We start from the raw sequence: 22,770 nt of genomic DNA on the forward strand, positions 1-22,770 counted from the left end.
GACCCCAGTGCAGCTCAGTGTCTTGATGTATCCATGACTGCTTTCTGACCCCAGTGCAGCTCAGTGTCTTGATGTATCCATGACTGCTTTCTGCCCCCAGTGCAGCTCAGTGTCTTGATGTTACCATGACTGCTTTCTGACCCCAGTGCAGCTCAGTGTAAATAAGCGTATTGGTAGTGAGCATACATCTATACATCTACATTATTACACTGATATAATCAATACCATTTACCGTCATCACCACAAACACTGATATAATCAATACCATTTACCATCATCACCACAAACACTGATATAATCAATACCATTTACCGTCATCACCACAAACACTGATATGATCAATACCATTTACCGTCATCACCACTAACACTTATATAATCAATACCATTTACCATCATCACCACAAACACTGATATAATCAATAACATTTACCATCATCACCACAAACACTGATATAATCAATAACATTTACCATCATCACCAATAACATTTACCATCATCACCAATAACATTTACCATCATCACCACAAACACTGATATAATCAATAACATTTACCATCATCACCACAAACACTAATATAATCAATACCATTTACCGTCATCACCAATAACATTTACCGTCATCACCAATAATATTTACCATCATCACCACAAACACTGATATAATCAATAACATTTACCATCATCACCAATAACACTGATATAATCAATAACATTTACCATCATCACCAATAACATTTACCATCATCACCAATACCATTTACCATCATCACCAATAACATTTACCATCATCACCAATAACATTTACCATCATCACCAATAACACTGATATAATCAATAACATTTACCATCATCACCAATAACATTTACCATCATCACCAATAACATTTACCATCATCACCAATAACATTTACCATCATCACCAATAACACTGATATAATCAATAACATTTACCATCATCACCAATAACATTTACCGTCATCACCAATAACACTGATATAATCAATAACATTTACCGTCATTGTCAATTTTTTATTATCATTTTTTTTTAATGTATTTCTATTTTACTAGGCAAGTCAGTTAAGAACAAATTCTTATTTACAACTACCTTGTTCAGGGGCAGAACGACAGATTTTACCTTGTCAGCTCAGGGATTCAATCTTGCAACCTTTCGGTTACTAGGCCAACGCTCTAACCACTAGGCTACGCTGCCGCCAATAACATTTACCATCATCACCAATAACATTTACCATCATCACCAATAACATTTACCATCATCACCAATAACATTTACCATCATCACCAATAACATTTACCATCATCACCAATAACATTTACCATCATCACCACAACACTGATATAATCAATAACATTTATCGTCATCACCAATAACATTTACCATCATCACCAATAACATTTACCATCATCACCACAACACTGCTATAATCAATAACATTTACCGTCATCACCAATAACATTTACCATCATCATCAATAACATTTACCATCATCACCAATAACATTTACCATCATCACCAATAACATTTACCATCATCACCAATAACATTTACCATCATCACCAATAACATTTACCATCATCACCAATAACACATACCATCATCACCAATAACATTTACCATCATCACCAATAACATTTACCATCATCACCAATAACATTTACCATCATCACCAATAACATTTACCATCATCACCAATAACATTTACCATCATCACCAATAACACATACCATCATCACCAATAACACATACCATCATCACCAATAACACATACCATCATCACCAATAACACTTACCATCATCACCAATAACATTTACCGTCATCACCAATAACACATACCATCATCACCAATAACACATACCATCATCACCAATAACACATACCATCATCACCAATAACATTTACCATCATCACCAATAACATTTACCATCATCACCAATAACATTTACCATCATCACCAATAACACATACCATCATCACCAATAACACTTACCATCATCACCAATAACATTTACCGTCATCACCAATAACATTTACCATCATCACCAATAACATTTACCATCATCACCAATAACATTTACCATCATCACCAATAACATTTACCGTCATCACCAATAACATTTACCATCATCACCAATAACACATACCATCATCACCAATAACATTTACCGTCATCACCAATAACATTTACCATCATCACCAATAACACATACCATCATCACCAATAACATTTACCATCATCACCAATAACATTTACCATCATCACCAATAACATTTACCATCATCACCAATAACATTTACCATCATCACCAATAACATTTACCATCATCACCAATAACACATACCATCATCACCAATAACATTTACCATCATCACCAATAACATTTACCATCATCACCAATAACATTTACCATCATCACCAATAACATTTACCATCATCACCAATAACATTTACCATCATCACCAATAACATTTACCATCATCACCAATAACATTTACCATCATCACCAATAACATTTACCATCATCACCAATAACATTTACCATCATCACCAATAACATTTACCATCATCACCAATAACATTTACCATCATCACCAATAACACATACCATCATCACCAATAACATTTACCATCATCACCAATAACATTTACCATCATCACCAATAACATTTACCATCATCACCAATAACATTTACCATCATCACCAATAACATTTACCATCATCACCAATAACACATACCATCATCACCAATAACACATACCATCATCACCAATAACATTTACCATCATCACCAATAACATTTACCATCATCACCAATAACATTTACCATCATCACCAATAACATTTACCATCATCACCAATAACATTTACCATCATCACCAATAACATTTACCATCATCACCAATAACACATACCATCATCACCAATAACACATACCATCATCACCAATAACACTTACCATCATCACCAATAACATTTACCATCATCACCAATAACATTTAACATCATCACCAATAACATTTACCGTCATCACCAATAACATTTACCATCATCACCAATAACATTTACCATCATCACCAATAACATTTACCATCATCACCAATAACATTTACCATCATCACCAATAACACATACCATCATCACCAATAACACTTACCATCATCACCAATAACACATACCATCATCACCAATAACATTTACCATCATCACCAATAACACATACCATCACCACCAATAACACATACCATCATCACCAATAACATTTACCATCATCACCAATAACATTTACCATCATCACCAATAACATTTACCATCATCACCAATAACACATACCATCATCACCAATAACATTTACCATCATCACCAATAACACATACCATCATCACCAATAACACATACCATCATCACCAATAACACATACCATCATCACCAATAACACATACCATCATCACCAATAACATTTACCATCATCACCAATAACACATACCATCATCACCAATAACATTTACCATCATCACCAATAACATTTACCATCATCACCAATAACATTTACCATCATCACCAATAACACATACCATCATCACCAATAACATTTACCATCATCACCAATAACATTTACCATCATCACCAATAACACATACCATCATCACCAATAACATTTACCATCATCACCAATAACATTTACCATCATCACCAATAACACATACCATCATCACCAATAACACTTACCATCATCACCAATAACATTTACCATCATCACCAATAACACATACCATCATCACCAATAACATTTACCATCATCACCAATAACATTTACCATCATCACCAATAACATTTACCATCATCACCAATAACATTTACCATCATCACCAATAACATTTACCATCATCACCAATAACATTTACCATCATCACCAATAACATTTACCATCATCACCAATAACATTTACCATCATCACCAATAACACATACCATCATCACCAATAACACATACCATCATCACCAATAACATTTACCATCATCACCAATAACATTTACCATCATCACCAATAACATTTACCATCATCACCAATAACATTTACCATCATCACCAATAACATTTACCATCATCACCAATAACATTTACCATCATCACCAATAACATTTACCATCATCACCAATAACATTTACCATCATCACCAATAACACATACCATCATCACCAATAACACATACCATCATCACCAATAACATTTACCATCATCACCAATAACATTTACCATCATCACCAATAACATTTACCATCATCACCAATAACACATACCATCATCACCAATAACATTTACCATCATCACCAATAACATTTACCATCATCACCAATAACATTTACCATCATCACCAATAACATTTACCATCATCACCAATAACATTTACCATCATCACCAATAACATTTACCATCATCACCAATAACATTTACCATCATCACCAATAACACATACCATCATCACCAATAACATTTACCATCATCACCAATAACATTTACCATCATCACCAATAACACATACCATCATCACCAATAACATTTACCATCATCACCAATAACATTTACCATCATCACCAATAACATTTACCATCATCACCAATAACATTTACCATCATCACCAATAACATTTACCATCATCACCAATAACATTTACCATCATCACCAATAACATTTACCATCATCACCAATAACATTTACCATCATCACCAATAACATTTACCATCATCACCAATAACATTTACCATCATCACCAATAACATTTACCATCATCACCAATAACATTTACCATCATCACCAATAACATTTACCATCATCACCAATAACATTTACCATCATCACCAATAACATTTACCATCATCACCAATAACACATACCATCATCACCAATAACATTTACCATCATCACCAATAACATTTACCATCATCACCAATAACATTTACCATCATCACCAATAACATTTACCATCATCACCAATAACATTTACCATCATCACCAATAACACATACCATCATCACCAATAACACATACCATCATCACCAATAACATTTACCATCATCACCAATAACATTTACCATCATCACCAATAACATTTACCATCATCACCAATAACATTTACCATCATCACCAATAACATTTACCATCATCACCAATAACATTTACCATCATCACCAATAACACATACCATCATCACCAATAACACATACCATCATCACCAATAACATTTACCATCATCACCAATAACATTTACCATCATCACCAATAACATTTACCATCATCACCAATAACATTTACCATCATCACCAATAACATTTACCATCATCACCAATAACATTTACCATCATCACCAATAACATTTACCATCATCACCAATAACATTTACCATCATCACCAATAACACATACCATCATCACCAATAACATTTACCATCATCACCAATAACACATACCATCATCACCAATAACATTTACCATCATCACCAATAACACATACCATCATCACCAATAACACATACCATCATCACCAATAACATTTACCATCATCACCAATAACATTTACCATCATCACCAATAACATTTACCATCATCACCAATAACACATACCATCATCACCAATAACATTTACCATCATCACCAATAACACATACCATCATCACCAATAACACATACCATCATCACCAATAACACATACCATCATCACCAATAACACATACCATCATCACCAATAACATTTACCATCATCACCAATAACACATACCATCATCACCAATAACATTTACCATCATCACCAATAACATTTACCATCATCACCAATAACATTTACCATCATCACCAATAACACATACCATCATCACCAATAACATTTACCATCATCACCAATAACATTTACCATCATCACCAATAACACATACCATCATCACCAATAACATTTACCATCATCACCAATAACATTTACCATCATCACCAATAACACATACCATCATCACCAATAACACTTACCATCATCACCAATAACATTTACCATCATCACCAATAACACATACCATCATCACCAATAACATTTACCATCATCACCAATAACATTTACCATCATCACCAATAACATTTACCATCATCACCAATAACACATACCATCATCACCAATAACATTTACCATCATCACCAATAACACATACCATCATCACCAATAACATTTACCATCATCACCAATAACACATACCATCATCACCAATAACATTTACCATCATCACCAATAACACATACCATCATCACCAATAACATTTACCATCATCCAATAACATTTACCATCATCACCAATAACACATACCATCATCACCAATAACATTTACCATCATCACCAATAACACATACCATCATCACCAATAACATTTACCATCATCACCAATAACATTTACCATCATCACCAATAACACATACCATCATCACCAATAACACATACCATCATCACCAATAACATTTACCATCATCACCAATAACACATACCATCATCACCAATAACATTTACCATCATCACCAATAACATTTACCATCATCACCAATAACATTTACCATCATCACCAATAACATTTACCATCATCACCAATAACATTTACCATCATCACCAATAACATTTACCATCATCACCAATAACATTTACCATCATCACCAATAACATTTACCATCATCACCAATAACACATACCATCATCACCAATAACACATACCATCATCACCAATAACACATACCATCATCACCAATAACATTTACCATCATCACCAATAACATTTACCATCATCACCAATAACATTTACCATCATCACCAATAACACATACCATCATCACCAATAACATTTACCATCATCACCAATAACATTTACCGTCATCACCAATAACATTTACCATCATCACCAATAACATTTACCATCATCACCAATAACATTTACCATCATCACCAATAACATTTACCATCATCACCAATAACATTTACCATCATCACCAATAACACATACCATCATCACCAATAACATTTACCGTCATCACCAATAACATTTACCATCATCACCAATAACACATACCATCATCACCAATAACATTTACCATCATCAGCAATAACATTTACCATCATCACCAATAACACATACCATCATCACCAATAACATTTACCATCATCACCAATAACATTTACCATCATCACCAATAACACATACCATCATCACCAATAACACTTACCATCATCACCAATAACATTTACCATCATCACCAATAACACATACCATCATCACCAATAACATTTACCATCATCACCAATAACATTTACCATCATCACCAATAACATTTACCATCATCACCAATAACATTTACCATCATCACCAATAACATTTACCATCATCACCAATAACATTTACCATCATCACCAATAACATTTACCATCATCACCAATAACATTTACCATCATCACCAATAACACATACCATCATCACCAATAACACATACCATCATCACCAATAACATTTACCATCATCACCAATAACATTTACCATCATCACCAATAACATTTACCATCATCACCAATAACATTTACCATCATCACCAATAACATTTACCATCATCACCAATAACATTTACCATCATCACCAATAACATTTACCATCATCACCAATAACATTTACCATCATCACCAATAACACATACCATCATCACCAATAACACATACCATCATCACCAATAACATTTACCATCATCACCAATAACATTTACCATCATCACCAATAACATTTACCATCATCACCAATAACACATACCATCATCACCAATAACATTTACCATCATCACCAATAACATTTACCATCATCACCAATAACATTTACCATCATCACCAATAACATTTACCATCATCACCAATAACATTTACCATCATCACCAATAACATTTACCATCATCACCAATAACATTTACCATCATCACCAATAACATTTACCGTCATCACCAATAACATTTACCATCATCACCAATAACACATACCATCATCACCAATAACATTTACCATCATCACCAATAACATTTACCATCATCACCAATAACACATACCATCATCACCAATAACATTTACCATCATCACCAATAACATTTACCATCATCACCAATAACATTTACCATCATCACCAATAACATTTACCATCATCACCAATAACATTTACCATCATCACCAATAACATTTACCATCATCACCAATAACATTTACCATCATCACCAATAACATTTACCATCATCACCAATAACATTTACCATCATCACCAATAACATTTACCATCATCACCAATAACATTTACCATCATCACCAATAACATTTACCATCATCACCAATAACATTTACCATCATCACCAATAACATTTACCATCATCACCAATAACATTTACCATCATCACCAATAACATTTACCATCATCACCAATAACACATACCATCATCACCAATAACATTTACCATCATCACCAATAACATTTACCATCATCACCAATAACATTTACCATCATCACCAATAACATTTACCATCATCACCAATAACATTTACCATCATCACCAATAACACATACCATCATCACCAATAACACATACCATCATCACCAATAACATTTACCATCATCACCAATAACATTTACCATCATCACCAATAACATTTACCATCATCACCAATAACATTTACCATCATCACCAATAACATTTACCATCATCACCAATAACATTTACCATCATCACCAATAACACATACCATCATCACCAATAACACATACCATCATCACCAATAACATTTACCATCATCACCAATAACATTTACCATCATCACCAATAACATTTACCATCATCACCAATAACATTTACCATCATCACCAATAACATTTACCATCATCACCAATAACATTTACCATCATCACCAATAACATTTACCATCATCACCAATAACATTTACCATCATCACCAATAACACATACCATCATCACCAATAACATTTACCATCATCACCAATAACACATACCATCATCACCAATAACATTTACCATCATCACCAATAACACATACCATCACCACCAATAACACATACCATCATCACCAATAACATTTACCATCATCACCAATAACATTTACCATCATCACCAATAACATTTACCATCATCACCAATAACACATACCATCATCACCAATAACATTTACCATCATCACCAATAACACATACCATCATCACCAATAACACATACCATCATCACCAATAACACATACCATCATCACCAATAACACATACCATCATCACCAATAACATTTACCATCATCACCAATAACACATACCATCATCACCAATAACATTTACCATCATCACCAATAACATTTACCATCATCACCAATAACATTTACCATCATCACCAATAACACATACCATCATCACCAATAACATTTACCATCATCACCAATAACATTTACCATCATCACCAATAACACATACCATCATCACCAATAACATTTACCATCATCACCAATAACATTTACCATCATCACCAATAACACATACCATCATCACCAATAACACTTACCATCATCACCAATAACATTTACCATCATCACCAATAACACATACCATCATCACCAATAACATTTACCATCATCACCAATAACATTTACCATCATCACCAATAACATTTACCATCATCACCAATAACACATACCATCATCACCAATAACATTTACCATCATCACCAATAACACATACCATCATCACCAATAACATTTACCATCATCACCAATAACACATACCATCATCACCAATAACATTTACCATCATCACCAATAACACATACCATCATCACCAATAACATTTACCATAATCGTCAATAACATTTACCATCATCACCAATAACACATACCATCATCACCAATAACATTTACCATCATCACCAATAACACATACCATCATCACCAATAACATTTACCATCATCACCAATAACATTTACCATCATCACCAATAACACATACCATCATCACCAATAACACATACCATCATCACCAATAACATTTACCATCATCACCAATAACACATACCATCATCACCAATAACATTTACCATCATCACCAATAACATTTACCATCATCACCAATAACATTTACCATCATCACCAATAACATTTACCATCATCACCAATAACATTTACCATCATCACCAATAACATTTACCATCATCACCAATAACATTTACCATCATCACCAATAACATTTACCATCATCACCAATAACACATACCATCATCACCAATAACACATACCATCATCACCAATAACACATACCATCATCACCAATAACATTTACCATCATCACCAATAACATTTACCATCATCACCAATAACATTTACCATCATCACCAATAACACATACCATCATCACCAATAACATTTACCATCATCACCAATAACATTTACCATCATCACCAATAACATTTACCATCATCACCAATAACATTTACCATCATCACCAATAACATTTACCATCATCACCAATAACATTTACCATCATCACCAATAACATTTACCATCATCACCAATAACACATACCATCATCACCAATAACATTTACCATCATCACCAATAACATTTACCATCATCACCAATAACACATACCATCATCACCAATAACATTTACCATCATCACCAATAACATTTACCATCATCACCAATAACATTTACCATCATCACCAATAACATTTACCATCATCACCAATAACATTTACCATCATCACCAATAACATTTACCATCATCACCAATAACATTTACCATCATCACCAATAACATTTACCATCATCACCAATAACATTTACCATCATCACCAATAACATTTACCATCATCACCAATAACATTTACCATCATCACCAATAACATTTACCATCATCACCAATAACATTTACCATCATCACCAATAACATTTACCATCATCACCAATAACATTTACCATCATCACCAATAACATTTACCATCATCACCAATAACATTTACCATCATCACCAATAACACATACCATCATCACCAATAACATTTACCATCATCACCAATAACATTTACCATCATCACCAATAACATTTACCATCATCACCAATAACATTTACCATCATCACCAATAACATTTACCATCATCACCAATAACACATACCATCATCACCAATAACACATACCATCATCACCAATAACATTTACCATCATCACCAATAACATTTACCATCATCACCAATAACATTTACCATCATCACCAATAACATTTACCATCATCACCAATAACATTTACCATCATCACCAATAACATTTACCATCATCACCAATAACACATACCATCATCACCAATAACACATACCATCATCACCAATAACATTTACCATCATCACCAATAACATTTACCATCATCACCAATAACATTTACCATCATCACCAATAACATTTACCATCATCACCAATAACATTTACCATCATCACCAATAACATTTACCATCATCACCAATAACATTTACCATCATCACCAATAACATTTACCATCATCACCAATAACACATACCATCATCACCAATAACATTTACCATCATCACCAATAACACATACCATCATCACCAATAACATTTACCATCATCACCAATAACACATACCATCACCACCAATAACACATACCATCATCACCAATAACATTTACCATCATCACCAATAACATTTACCATCATCACCAATAACATTTACCATCATCACCAATAACACATACCATCATCACCAATAACATTTACCATCATCACCAATAACACATACCATCATCACCAATAACACATACCATCATCACCAATAACACATACCATCATCACCAATAACACATACCATCATCACCAATAACATTTACCATCATCACCAATAACACATACCATCATCACCAATAACATTTACCATCATCACCAATAACATTTACCATCATCACCAATAACATTTACCATCATCACCAATAACACATACCATCATCACCAATAACATTTACCATCATCACCAATAACATTTACCATCATCACCAATAACACATACCATCATCACCAATAACATTTACCATCATCACCAATAACATTTACCATCATCACCAATAACACATACCATCATCACCAATAACACTTACCATCATCACCAATAACATTTACCATCATCACCAATAACACATACCATCATCACCAATAACATTTACCATCATCACCAATAACATTTACCATCATCACCAATAACATTTACCATCATCACCAATAACACATACCATCATCACCAATAACATTTACCATCATCACCAATAACACATACCATCATCACCAATAACATTTACCATCATCACCAATAACACATACCATCATCACCAATAACATTTACCATCATCACCAATAACACATACCATCATCACCAATAACATTTACCATCATCACCAATAACACATACCATCATCACCAATAACATTTACCATTATCGTCAATAACATTTACCATCATCACCAATAACACATACCATCATCACCAATAACATTTACCATCATCACCAATAACACATACCATCATCACCAATAACATTTACCATCATCACCAATAACATTTACCATCATCACCAATAACACATACCATCATCACCAATAACACATACCATCATCACCAATAACATTTACCATCATCACCAATAACACATACCATCATCACCAATAACATTTACCATCATCACCAATAACACATACCATCATCACCAATAACATTTACCATCATCACCAATAACATTTACCATCATCACCAATAACATTTACCATCATCACCAATAACATTTACCATCATCACCAATAACATTTACCATCATCACCAATAACACATACCATCATCACCAATAACATTTACCATCATCACCAATAACACATACCATCATCACCAATAACATTTACCATCATCACCAATAACACATACCATCATCACCAATAACATTTACCATCATCACCAATAACACATACCATCATCACCAATAACATTTACCATTATCGTCAATAACATTTACCATCATCACCAATAACACATACCATCATCACCAATAACATTTACCATCATCACCAATAACACATACCATCATCACCAATAACATTTACCATCATCACCAATAACATTTACCATCATCACCAATAACACATACCATCATCACCAATAACACATACCATCATCACCAATAACATTTACCATCATCACCAATAACACATACCATCATCACCAATAACATTTACCATCATCACCAATAACATTTACCATCATCACCAATAACATTTACCATCATCACCAATAACATTTACCATCATCACCAATAACATTTACCATCATCACCAATAACATTTACCATCATCACCAATAATATTTACCATCATCACCAATAACATTTACCATCATCACCAATAACACATACCATCATCACCAATAACACATACCATCATCACCAATAACACATACCATCATCACCAATAACATTTACCATCATCACCAATAACATTTACCATCATCACCAATAACATTTACCATCATCACCAATAACACATACCATCATCACCAATAACATTTACCATCATCACCAATAACATTTACCGTCATCACCAATAACATTTACCATCATCACCAATAACATTTACCATCATCACCAATAACATTTACCATCATCACCAATAACATTTACCGTCATCACCAATAACATTTACCATCATCACCAATAACACATACCATCATCACCAATAACATTTACCGTCATCACCAATAACATTTACCATCATCACCAATAACACATACCATCATCACCAATAACATTTACCATCATCACCAATAACATTTACCATCATCACCAATAACATTTACCATCATCACCAATAACATTTACCATCATCACCAATAACATTTACCATCATCACCAATAACACATACCATCATCACCAATAACATTTACCATCATCACCAATAACATTTACCATCATCACCAATAACATTTACCATCATCACCAATAACATTTACCATCATCACCAATAACATTTACCATCATCACCAATAACATTTACCATCATCACCAATAACATTTACCATCATCACCAATAACATTTACCATCATCACCAATAACATTTACCATCATCACCAATAACATTTACCATCATCACCAATAACATTTACCATCATCACCAATAACATTTACCATCATCACCAATAACATTTACCATCATCACCAATAACACATACCATCATCACCAATAACATTTACCATCATCACCAATAACATTTACCATCATCACCAATAACATTTACCATCATCACCAATAACATTTACCATCATCACCAATAACATTTACCATCATCACCAATAACACATACCATCATCACCAATAACACATACCATCATCACCAATAACATTTACCATCATCACCAATAACATTTACCATCATCACCAATAACATTTACCATCATCACCAATAACATTTACCATCATCACCAATAACATTTACCATCATCACCAATAACATTTACCATCATCACCAATAACACATACCATCATCACCAATAACACATACCATCATCACCAATAACATTTACCATCATCACCAATAACATTTACCATCATCACCAATAACATTTAACATCATCACCAATAACATTTACCGTCATCACCAATAACATTTACCATCATCACCAATAACATTTCCCATCATCACCAATAACATTTACCATCATCACCAATAACATTTACCATCATCACCAATAACACATACCATCATCACCAATAACATTTACCATCATCACCAATAACACATACCATCATCACCAATAACATTTACCATCATCACCAATAACACATACCATCACCACCAATAACACATACCATCATCACCAATAACATTTACCATCATCACCAATAACATTTACCATCATCACCAATAACATTTACCATCATCACCAATAACACATACCATCATCACCAATAACATTTACCATCATCACCAATAACATTTACCATCATCACCAATAACATTTACCATCATCACCAATAACACATACCATCATCACCAATAACATTTACCATCATCAGCAATAACATTTACCATCATCACCAATAACACATACCATCATCACCAATAACATTTACCATCATCACCAATAACATTTACCATCATCACCAATAACACATACCATCATCACCAATAACACTTACCATCATCACCAATAACATTTACCATCATCACCAATAACACATACCATCATCACCAATAACATTTACCATCATCACCAATAACATTTACCATCATCACCAATAACATTTACCATCATCACCAATAACACATACCATCATCACCAATAACATTTACCATCATCACCAATAACACATACCATCATCACCAATAACATTTACCATCATCACCAATAACACATACCATCATCACCAATAACATTTACCATCATCACCAATAACACATACCATCATCACCAATAACATTTACCATCATCACCAATAACACATACCATCATCACCAATAACATTTACCATTATCGTCAATAACATTTACCATCATCACCAATAACACATACCATCATCACCAATAACATTTACCATCATCACCAATAACACATACCATCATCACCAATAACATTTACCATCATCACCAATAACATTTACCATCATCACCAATAACACATACCATCATCACCAATAACACATACCATCATCACCAATAACATTTACCATCATCACCAATAACACATACTATCATCACCAATAACATTTACCATCATCACCAATAACATTTACCATCATCACCAATAACATTTACCATCATCACCAATAACATTTACCATCATCACCAATAACATTTACCATCATCACCAATAACATTTACCATCATCACCAATAATATTTACCATCATCACCAATAACATTTACCATCATCACCAATAACACATACCATCATCACCAATAACACATACCATCATCACCAATAACATTTACCATCATCACCAATAACATTTACCATCATCACCAATAGCATTTACCATCATCACCAATAACATTTACCATCATCACCAATAACATTTACCATCATCACCAATAACACATACCATTATCGTCAATAACATTTACCATCATCACCAATAACACATACCATTATCGTCAATAACATTTACCGTCATCACCAATAACATTTACCATCATCACCAATAACATTTACCATCATCACCAATAACATTTACCATCATCACCAATAACATTTACCATCATCACCAATAGCACATACCATTATCGTCAATAACATTTACCATCATCACCAATAACACATACCATTATCGTCAATAACATTTACCATCATCACCAATAACATTTACCATCATCACCAATAACATTTACCATCATCACCAATAACATTTACCATCATCACCAATAACATTTACCATCATCACCAATAACATTTACCGTCATCACCAATAACATTTACCATCATCACCAATAACATTTACCATCATCACCAATAACATTTACCATCATCACCAATAACATTTACCATCATCACCAATAGCACATACCATTATCGTCAATAACATTTACCATCATCACCAATAACACATACCATTATCGTCAATAACATTTACCGTCATCACCAATAACATTTACCATCATCACCAATAGCACATACCATTATCGTCAATAACATTTACCGTCATCACCAATAACATTTACCATCATCACCAATAACATTTACCATCATCACCAATAACACATACCATTATCGTCAATAACATTTACCGTCATCACCAATAACATTTACCATCATCACCAATAACACATACCATCATCACCAATAACATATACCATCATCACCAATAACATTTACCATCATCACCAATAACACATACCATCATCACCAATAACACATACCATCATCACCAATAACACATACCATTATCGTCAATAACATTTACCGTCATCACCAATAACATTTATCATCATCACCAATAGCACATACCATTATCGTCAATAACATTTACCGTCATCACCAATATCATACTCGCACACCCAGGAACACACACACCCTTTATATCACATAAAACGACATGTAAAACTAGTGGTTCAGGTGTCCGGACACAACAGCCACAGGGCGTTGTCAATTTAACCATGGATCAGTGTGTTACTATATTCAAAGGGCAACTGTACACACACACACACACACACACACACACACACACACACACACACACACACACACACACACACACACACACACACACACACACACACACACACACACACACACACACACACACACACACACACACACACACACACACACACACAGACACACAGAGAGAGAGACACACACAGAGAGAGACACACACACACAGACACGCACAGAGAGAGACGCACACACACAGACACGCACAGAGAGAGACACAGACACGCACACAGAGAGACACACACACACACCTATAGAGCAGTAATATGCCTCAGGCCCTTATAACCAGAGATGATACACACCCTCGTTCTTTCACAACATCATCTTGTGTCTGAGGAAACACAGCAGCTTACTGGTTGACCTGCGTCTCAGGTATCAGCACATCTCCACGGAGACAGACGGAGGAAGCGACACAACGCTAACACACCTACCGACCAGACTGACTGACACGGCGACAAACCCTTTACTCAGGTAAGCTTTGATTTTTTACCTTCATTATAAAAGCCTTGCATATATAAAAAAAAAAAAACGAATCGGAGTGGAGAGAGTGTGGAGGTTGACATAATGACTGCTTACAGGTTACACACCCTGTTATTAGACTGAGACCGAATTCAGAGGTTTTTGCCTGGGTGTGTAAGTCGGTTTTGTTTGTTGTTTGTGTTACAGGTGAATGGTGAATTAGCTACCAAACAACATGCAGTTGAGGAGTAGGAAGATTACAGTTATTTCATATATATCACCTATTTACTTCTGTTTTGTTCTTAACAGATCAATCCTCTTGTTTATAGTTTGTTGTGAACAGTTCTTTCTTACTTAATCAATTCATCAGCACAGTCAACCAGAACGACAATGCAGGTCTCTCACCCTTCACATGGCGGTGACTCGGACTAGAAAATCACATCAAGTGGAAATATTGAAGTCATTTTTTTTATAAAAATTGTTTCGATGAGTTTTTATGAACATTCTTTAAATATAGTATTTTATTATTGACAATAAGCCAGCATTTCTATTGTGTTGAGTTGGCATTAAGAATTTTTTATCAAATTGGTTACATCAGTTTTGTAACAGGTCTGTTACCAGTCAGCAGCAATGTGTTGGTGAGTAGGTCTGTTATTACAGTCTATGTTACCAGTCAGTAGTATTGTGTTGTTGAGGAGGTCTGTTATTACAGTCTATGTTACCAGTCAGTAGTATTGTGTTGGTGAGTAGGCCTGTTATTACAGTCTATGTTACCAGTCAGTAGTATTGTGTTGTTGAGGAGGTCTGTTATTAAAGTCTATGTTACCAGTCAGTAGTATTGTGTTGTTGAGGAGGTCTGTTATTACAGTCTATGTTACCAGTCAGTAGTATTGTGTTGGTGAGTAGGTCTGTTATTACAGTCTATGTTACCAGTCAGTAGTATTGTGTTGGTGAGGAGGTCTGTTATTACAGTCTATGTTACCAGTCAGTAGTATTGTGTTGGTGAGTAGGTCTGTTATTACAGTCTATGTTACCAGTCAGTAGTATTGTGTTGGTGAGGAGGTCTGTTATTACAGTCTATGTTACCAGTCAGTAGTATTGTGTTGGTGAGGAGGTCTGTTATTACAGTCTATGTTACCAGTCAGTAGTATTGTGTTGGTGAGTAGGTTTGTTATTACGGTCTATGTTACCAGTCAGTAGTATTGTGCTGTTGAGGAGGTCTGTTATTACAGTCTGTTACCAGTCAGTAGTATTGTGTTGGTGAGTAGGTCTGTTATTACAGTCTATGTTACCAGTCAGTAGTATTGTGTTAGTGAGGAGGTCTGTTATTACAGTCTATGTTACCAGTCAGCAGCATTGTGTTGGTGAGGAGGTCTGTTATAACAGTCTATGTTACCAGTCAGTAGTATTGTGTTGGTGAGGAGGTCTGTTATTACAGTCTATGTTACCAGTCAGTATTATTGTGTTGTTGAGGAGGTCTGTTATTACAGTCTGTTACCAGTCAGTAGTATTGTGTTGTTGAGGAGGTCTGTTATTACAGTCTATGTTACCAGTCAGTAGTATTGTGTTGGTGAGGAGGTCTGTTATTACAATCTATGTTACCAGTCAGTAGTATTGTGTTGTTGAGGAGGTCTGTTATTACAGTCTATGTTACCAGTCAGTAGTATTGTGTTGGTGAGGAGGTCTGTTATTCAGTCTATGTTACCAGTCAGTAGTATTGTGTTGTTGAGGAGGTCTGTTATAACAGTCTGTTACCAGTCAGTAGTATTGTGCTGTTGAGGAGGTCTGTTATTACAGTCTATGTTACCAGTCAGCAGTATTGTGTTGGTGAGTAGGCCTGTTATTCAGTCTATGTTACCAGTCAGTATTATTGTGTTGTTGAGGAGGTCTGTTATAACAGTCTGTTACCAGTCAGTAGTATTGTGTTATTGAGGAGGTCTGTTATTACAGTCTATGTTACCAGTCAGTAGTATTGTGTTGTTGAGGAGGTCTGTTATAACAGTCTATGTTACCAGTCAGTAGTATTGTGTTGGTCAGTAGGTCTGTTATTACGGTCTATGTTACCAGTCAGTAGTATTGTGCTGTTGAGGAGGTCTGTTATTACAGTCTATGTTACCAGTCAGTAGTATTGTGCTGGTGAGGAGGTCTGTTATAACAGTCTGTTACCAGTCAGTAGTATTGTGTTGGTGAGGAGGTCTGTTATTACAGTCTATGTTACCAGTCAGTAGTATTGTGTTGGTGAGGAGGTCTGTTATTACAGTCTATGTTACCAGTCAGTAGTATTGTGTTGGTGAGTAGGTCTGTTATTACAGTCTGTTACCAGTCAGTAGTATTGTGTTGGTGAGGAGGTCTGTTATAACAGTCTGTTACCAGTCAGTAGTATTGTGTTGTTGAGGAGGTCTGTTATTACAGTCTATGTTACCAGTCAGCAGTATTGTGCTAGTGAGGAGGTCTGTTATTACAGTCTATGTTACCAGTCAGTAGTATTGTGTTGGTGAGGAGGTCTGTTATTACAGTCTATGTTACCAGTCAGTAGTATTGTGTTGGTGAGGAGGTCTGTTATTACAGTCTATGTTACCAGTCAGTAGTATTGTGTTGGTGAGGAGGTCTGTTATTACAGGTCTGTTACCAGTCAGTAGTATTGTGTTGGTGAGGAGGTCTGTTATTACAGTCTATGTTACCAGTCAGTAGTATTGTGTTGTTGAGGAGGTCTGTTATTACAGTCTATGTTACCAGTCAGTAGTATTGTGTTAGTGAGGAGGTCTGTTATTACAGTCTATGTTACCAGTCAGTAGTATTGTGTTGGTGAGGAGGTCTGTTATTACAGTCTATGTTACCAGTCAGTAGTATTGTGTTGGTGAGGAGGTCTGTTATTACGGTCTATGTTACCAGTCAGTAGTATTGTGTTGTTGAGGAGGACTGTTATTACAGTCTATGTTACCAGTCAGTAGTATTGTGTTGGTGAGGAGGTCTGTTATTACGGTCTATGTTACCAGTCAGTAGTATTGTGTTGGTGAGGAGGTCTGTTATTACAGTCTGTTACCAGTCAGTAGTATTGTGTTGGTGAGTAGGTCTGTTATAACAGTCTATGTTACCAGTCAGTAGTATTGTGTTGGTGAGGAGGTCTGTTATTACAGTCTATGTTACCAGTCAGTAGTATTGTGTTGGTGAGGAGGTCTGTTATTACAGTCTGTGTTACCAGTCAGTAGTATTGTGTTGGTGAGTAGGTCTGTTATAACAGTCTATGTTACCAGTCAGTAGTATTGTGTTGGTGAGGAGGTCTGTTATAACAGTCTGTTACCAGTCAGTAGTATTGTGTTGGTGAGTAGGTCTGTTAATACAGTCTATGTTACCAGTCAGTAGTATTGTGTTGTTGAGGAGGTCTGTTATTACAGTCAATGTTACCAGTCAGTAGTATTGTGTTGTTGAGGAGGTCTGTTATTACAGTCTATGTTACCAGTCAGTAGTATTGTGTTGTTGAGGAGGTCTGTTATTACAGTCTATGTTACCAGTCAGTAGTATTGTGTTGTTGAGGAGGTCTGTTATTACAGTCTATGTTACCAGTCAGTAGTATTGTGTTGGTGAGGAGGTCTGTTATTACAGTCTATGTTACCAGTCAGTAGTATTGTGTTGGTGAGTAGGTCTGTTATTACAGTCTGTTACCAGTCAGTAGTATTGTGTTGGTGAGGAGGTCTGTTATAACAGTCTGTTACCAGTCAGTAGTATTGTGTTGTTGAGGAGGTCTGTTATTACAGTCTATGTTACCAGTCAGCAGTATTGTGCTAGTGAGGAGGTCTGTTATTACAGTCTATGTTACCAGTCAGTAGTATTGTGTTGGTGAGGAGGTCTGTTATTACAGTCTATGTTACCAGTCAGTAGTATTGTGTTGGTGAGGAGGTCTGTTATTACAGTCTATGTTACCAGTCAGTAGTATTGTGTTGTTGAGGAGGTCTGTTATTACAGTCTGTTACCAGTCAGTAGTATTGTGTTGTTGAGGAGGTCTGTTATTACAGTCTATGTTACCAGTCAGTAGTATTGTGTTGGTGAGGAGGTCTGTTATTACAGTCTATGTTACCAGTCAGTAGTATTGTGTTGTTGAGGAGGTCTGTTATTACAGTCTATGTTACCAGTCAGTAGTATTGTGTTGGTGAGGAGGTCTGTTATTACGGTCTGTTACCAGTCAGTAGTATTGTGTTGGTGAGGAGGTCTGTTATTACGGTCTATGTTACCAGTCAGTAGTATTGTGTTGTTGAGGAGGTCTGTTATTACAGTCTATGTTACCAGTCAGTAGTATTGTGTTGGTGAGGAGGTCTGTTATAACAGTCTGTTACCAGTCAGTAGTATTGTGTTGGTGAGGAGGTCTGTTATTACAGTCTATGTTACCAGTCAGTAGTATTGTGTTGGTGAGGAGGTCTGTTATTACAGTCTATGTTACCAGTCAGTAGTATTGTGTTGGTGAGGAGGTCTGTTATTACGGTCTATGTTACCAGTCAGTAGTATTGTGTTGGTGAGTAGGTCTGTTATTACAGTCTATGTTACCAGTCAGTAGTATTGTGTTGGTGAGTAGGTCTGTTATTACAGTCTATGTTACCAGTCAGTAGTATTGTGTTGGTGAGGAGGTCTGTTATTACAGTCTGTGTTACCAGTCAGTAGTATTGTGTTTGTGAGTAGGTCTGTTATAACAGTCTATGTTACCAGTCAGTAGTATTGTGTTGGTGAGGAGGTCTGTTATAACAGTCTGTTACCAGTCAGTAGTATTGTGTTGGTGAGTAGGTCTGTTAATACAGTCTATGTTACCAGTCAGTAGTATTGTGTTGTTGAGGAGGTCTGTTATTACAGTCTATGTTACCAGTCAGTAGTATTGTGTTGTTGAGGAGGTCTGTTATTACAGTCTATGTTACCAGTCAGTAGTATTGTGTTGTTGAGGAGGTCTGTTATTACAGTCTATGTTACCAGTCAGTAGTATTGTGTTGTTGAGGAGGTCTGTTATTACAGTCTATGTTA

At 35.1% G+C, this 22,770-nt stretch overlaps 1 protein-coding gene across 1 annotated transcript in view; it reads left to right on the forward strand.

Moving 5' to 3' along the window:
• The first annotated feature begins 17,347 nt into the window (after positions 1–17,347).
• Positions 17,348–22,770, forward strand: part of LOC129839619 (uncharacterized) — a 50,141-nt gene continuing 44,718 nt past the window's right edge. Inside the window, exon 1 of the mRNA XM_055907147.1 lies at positions 17,348–17,778. The gene's annotated coding sequence lies outside the window, so the exon portion shown is untranslated. The remainder of the gene's footprint in view (positions 17,779–22,770) is intronic.

The sequence above is a fragment of the Salvelinus fontinalis genome, chromosome 40 (genome assembly GCF_029448725.1).
Source record: "Salvelinus fontinalis isolate EN_2023a chromosome 40, ASM2944872v1, whole genome shotgun sequence".
Classification (NCBI taxonomy): Eukaryota; Metazoa; Chordata; class Actinopteri; order Salmoniformes; family Salmonidae; genus Salvelinus; species Salvelinus fontinalis.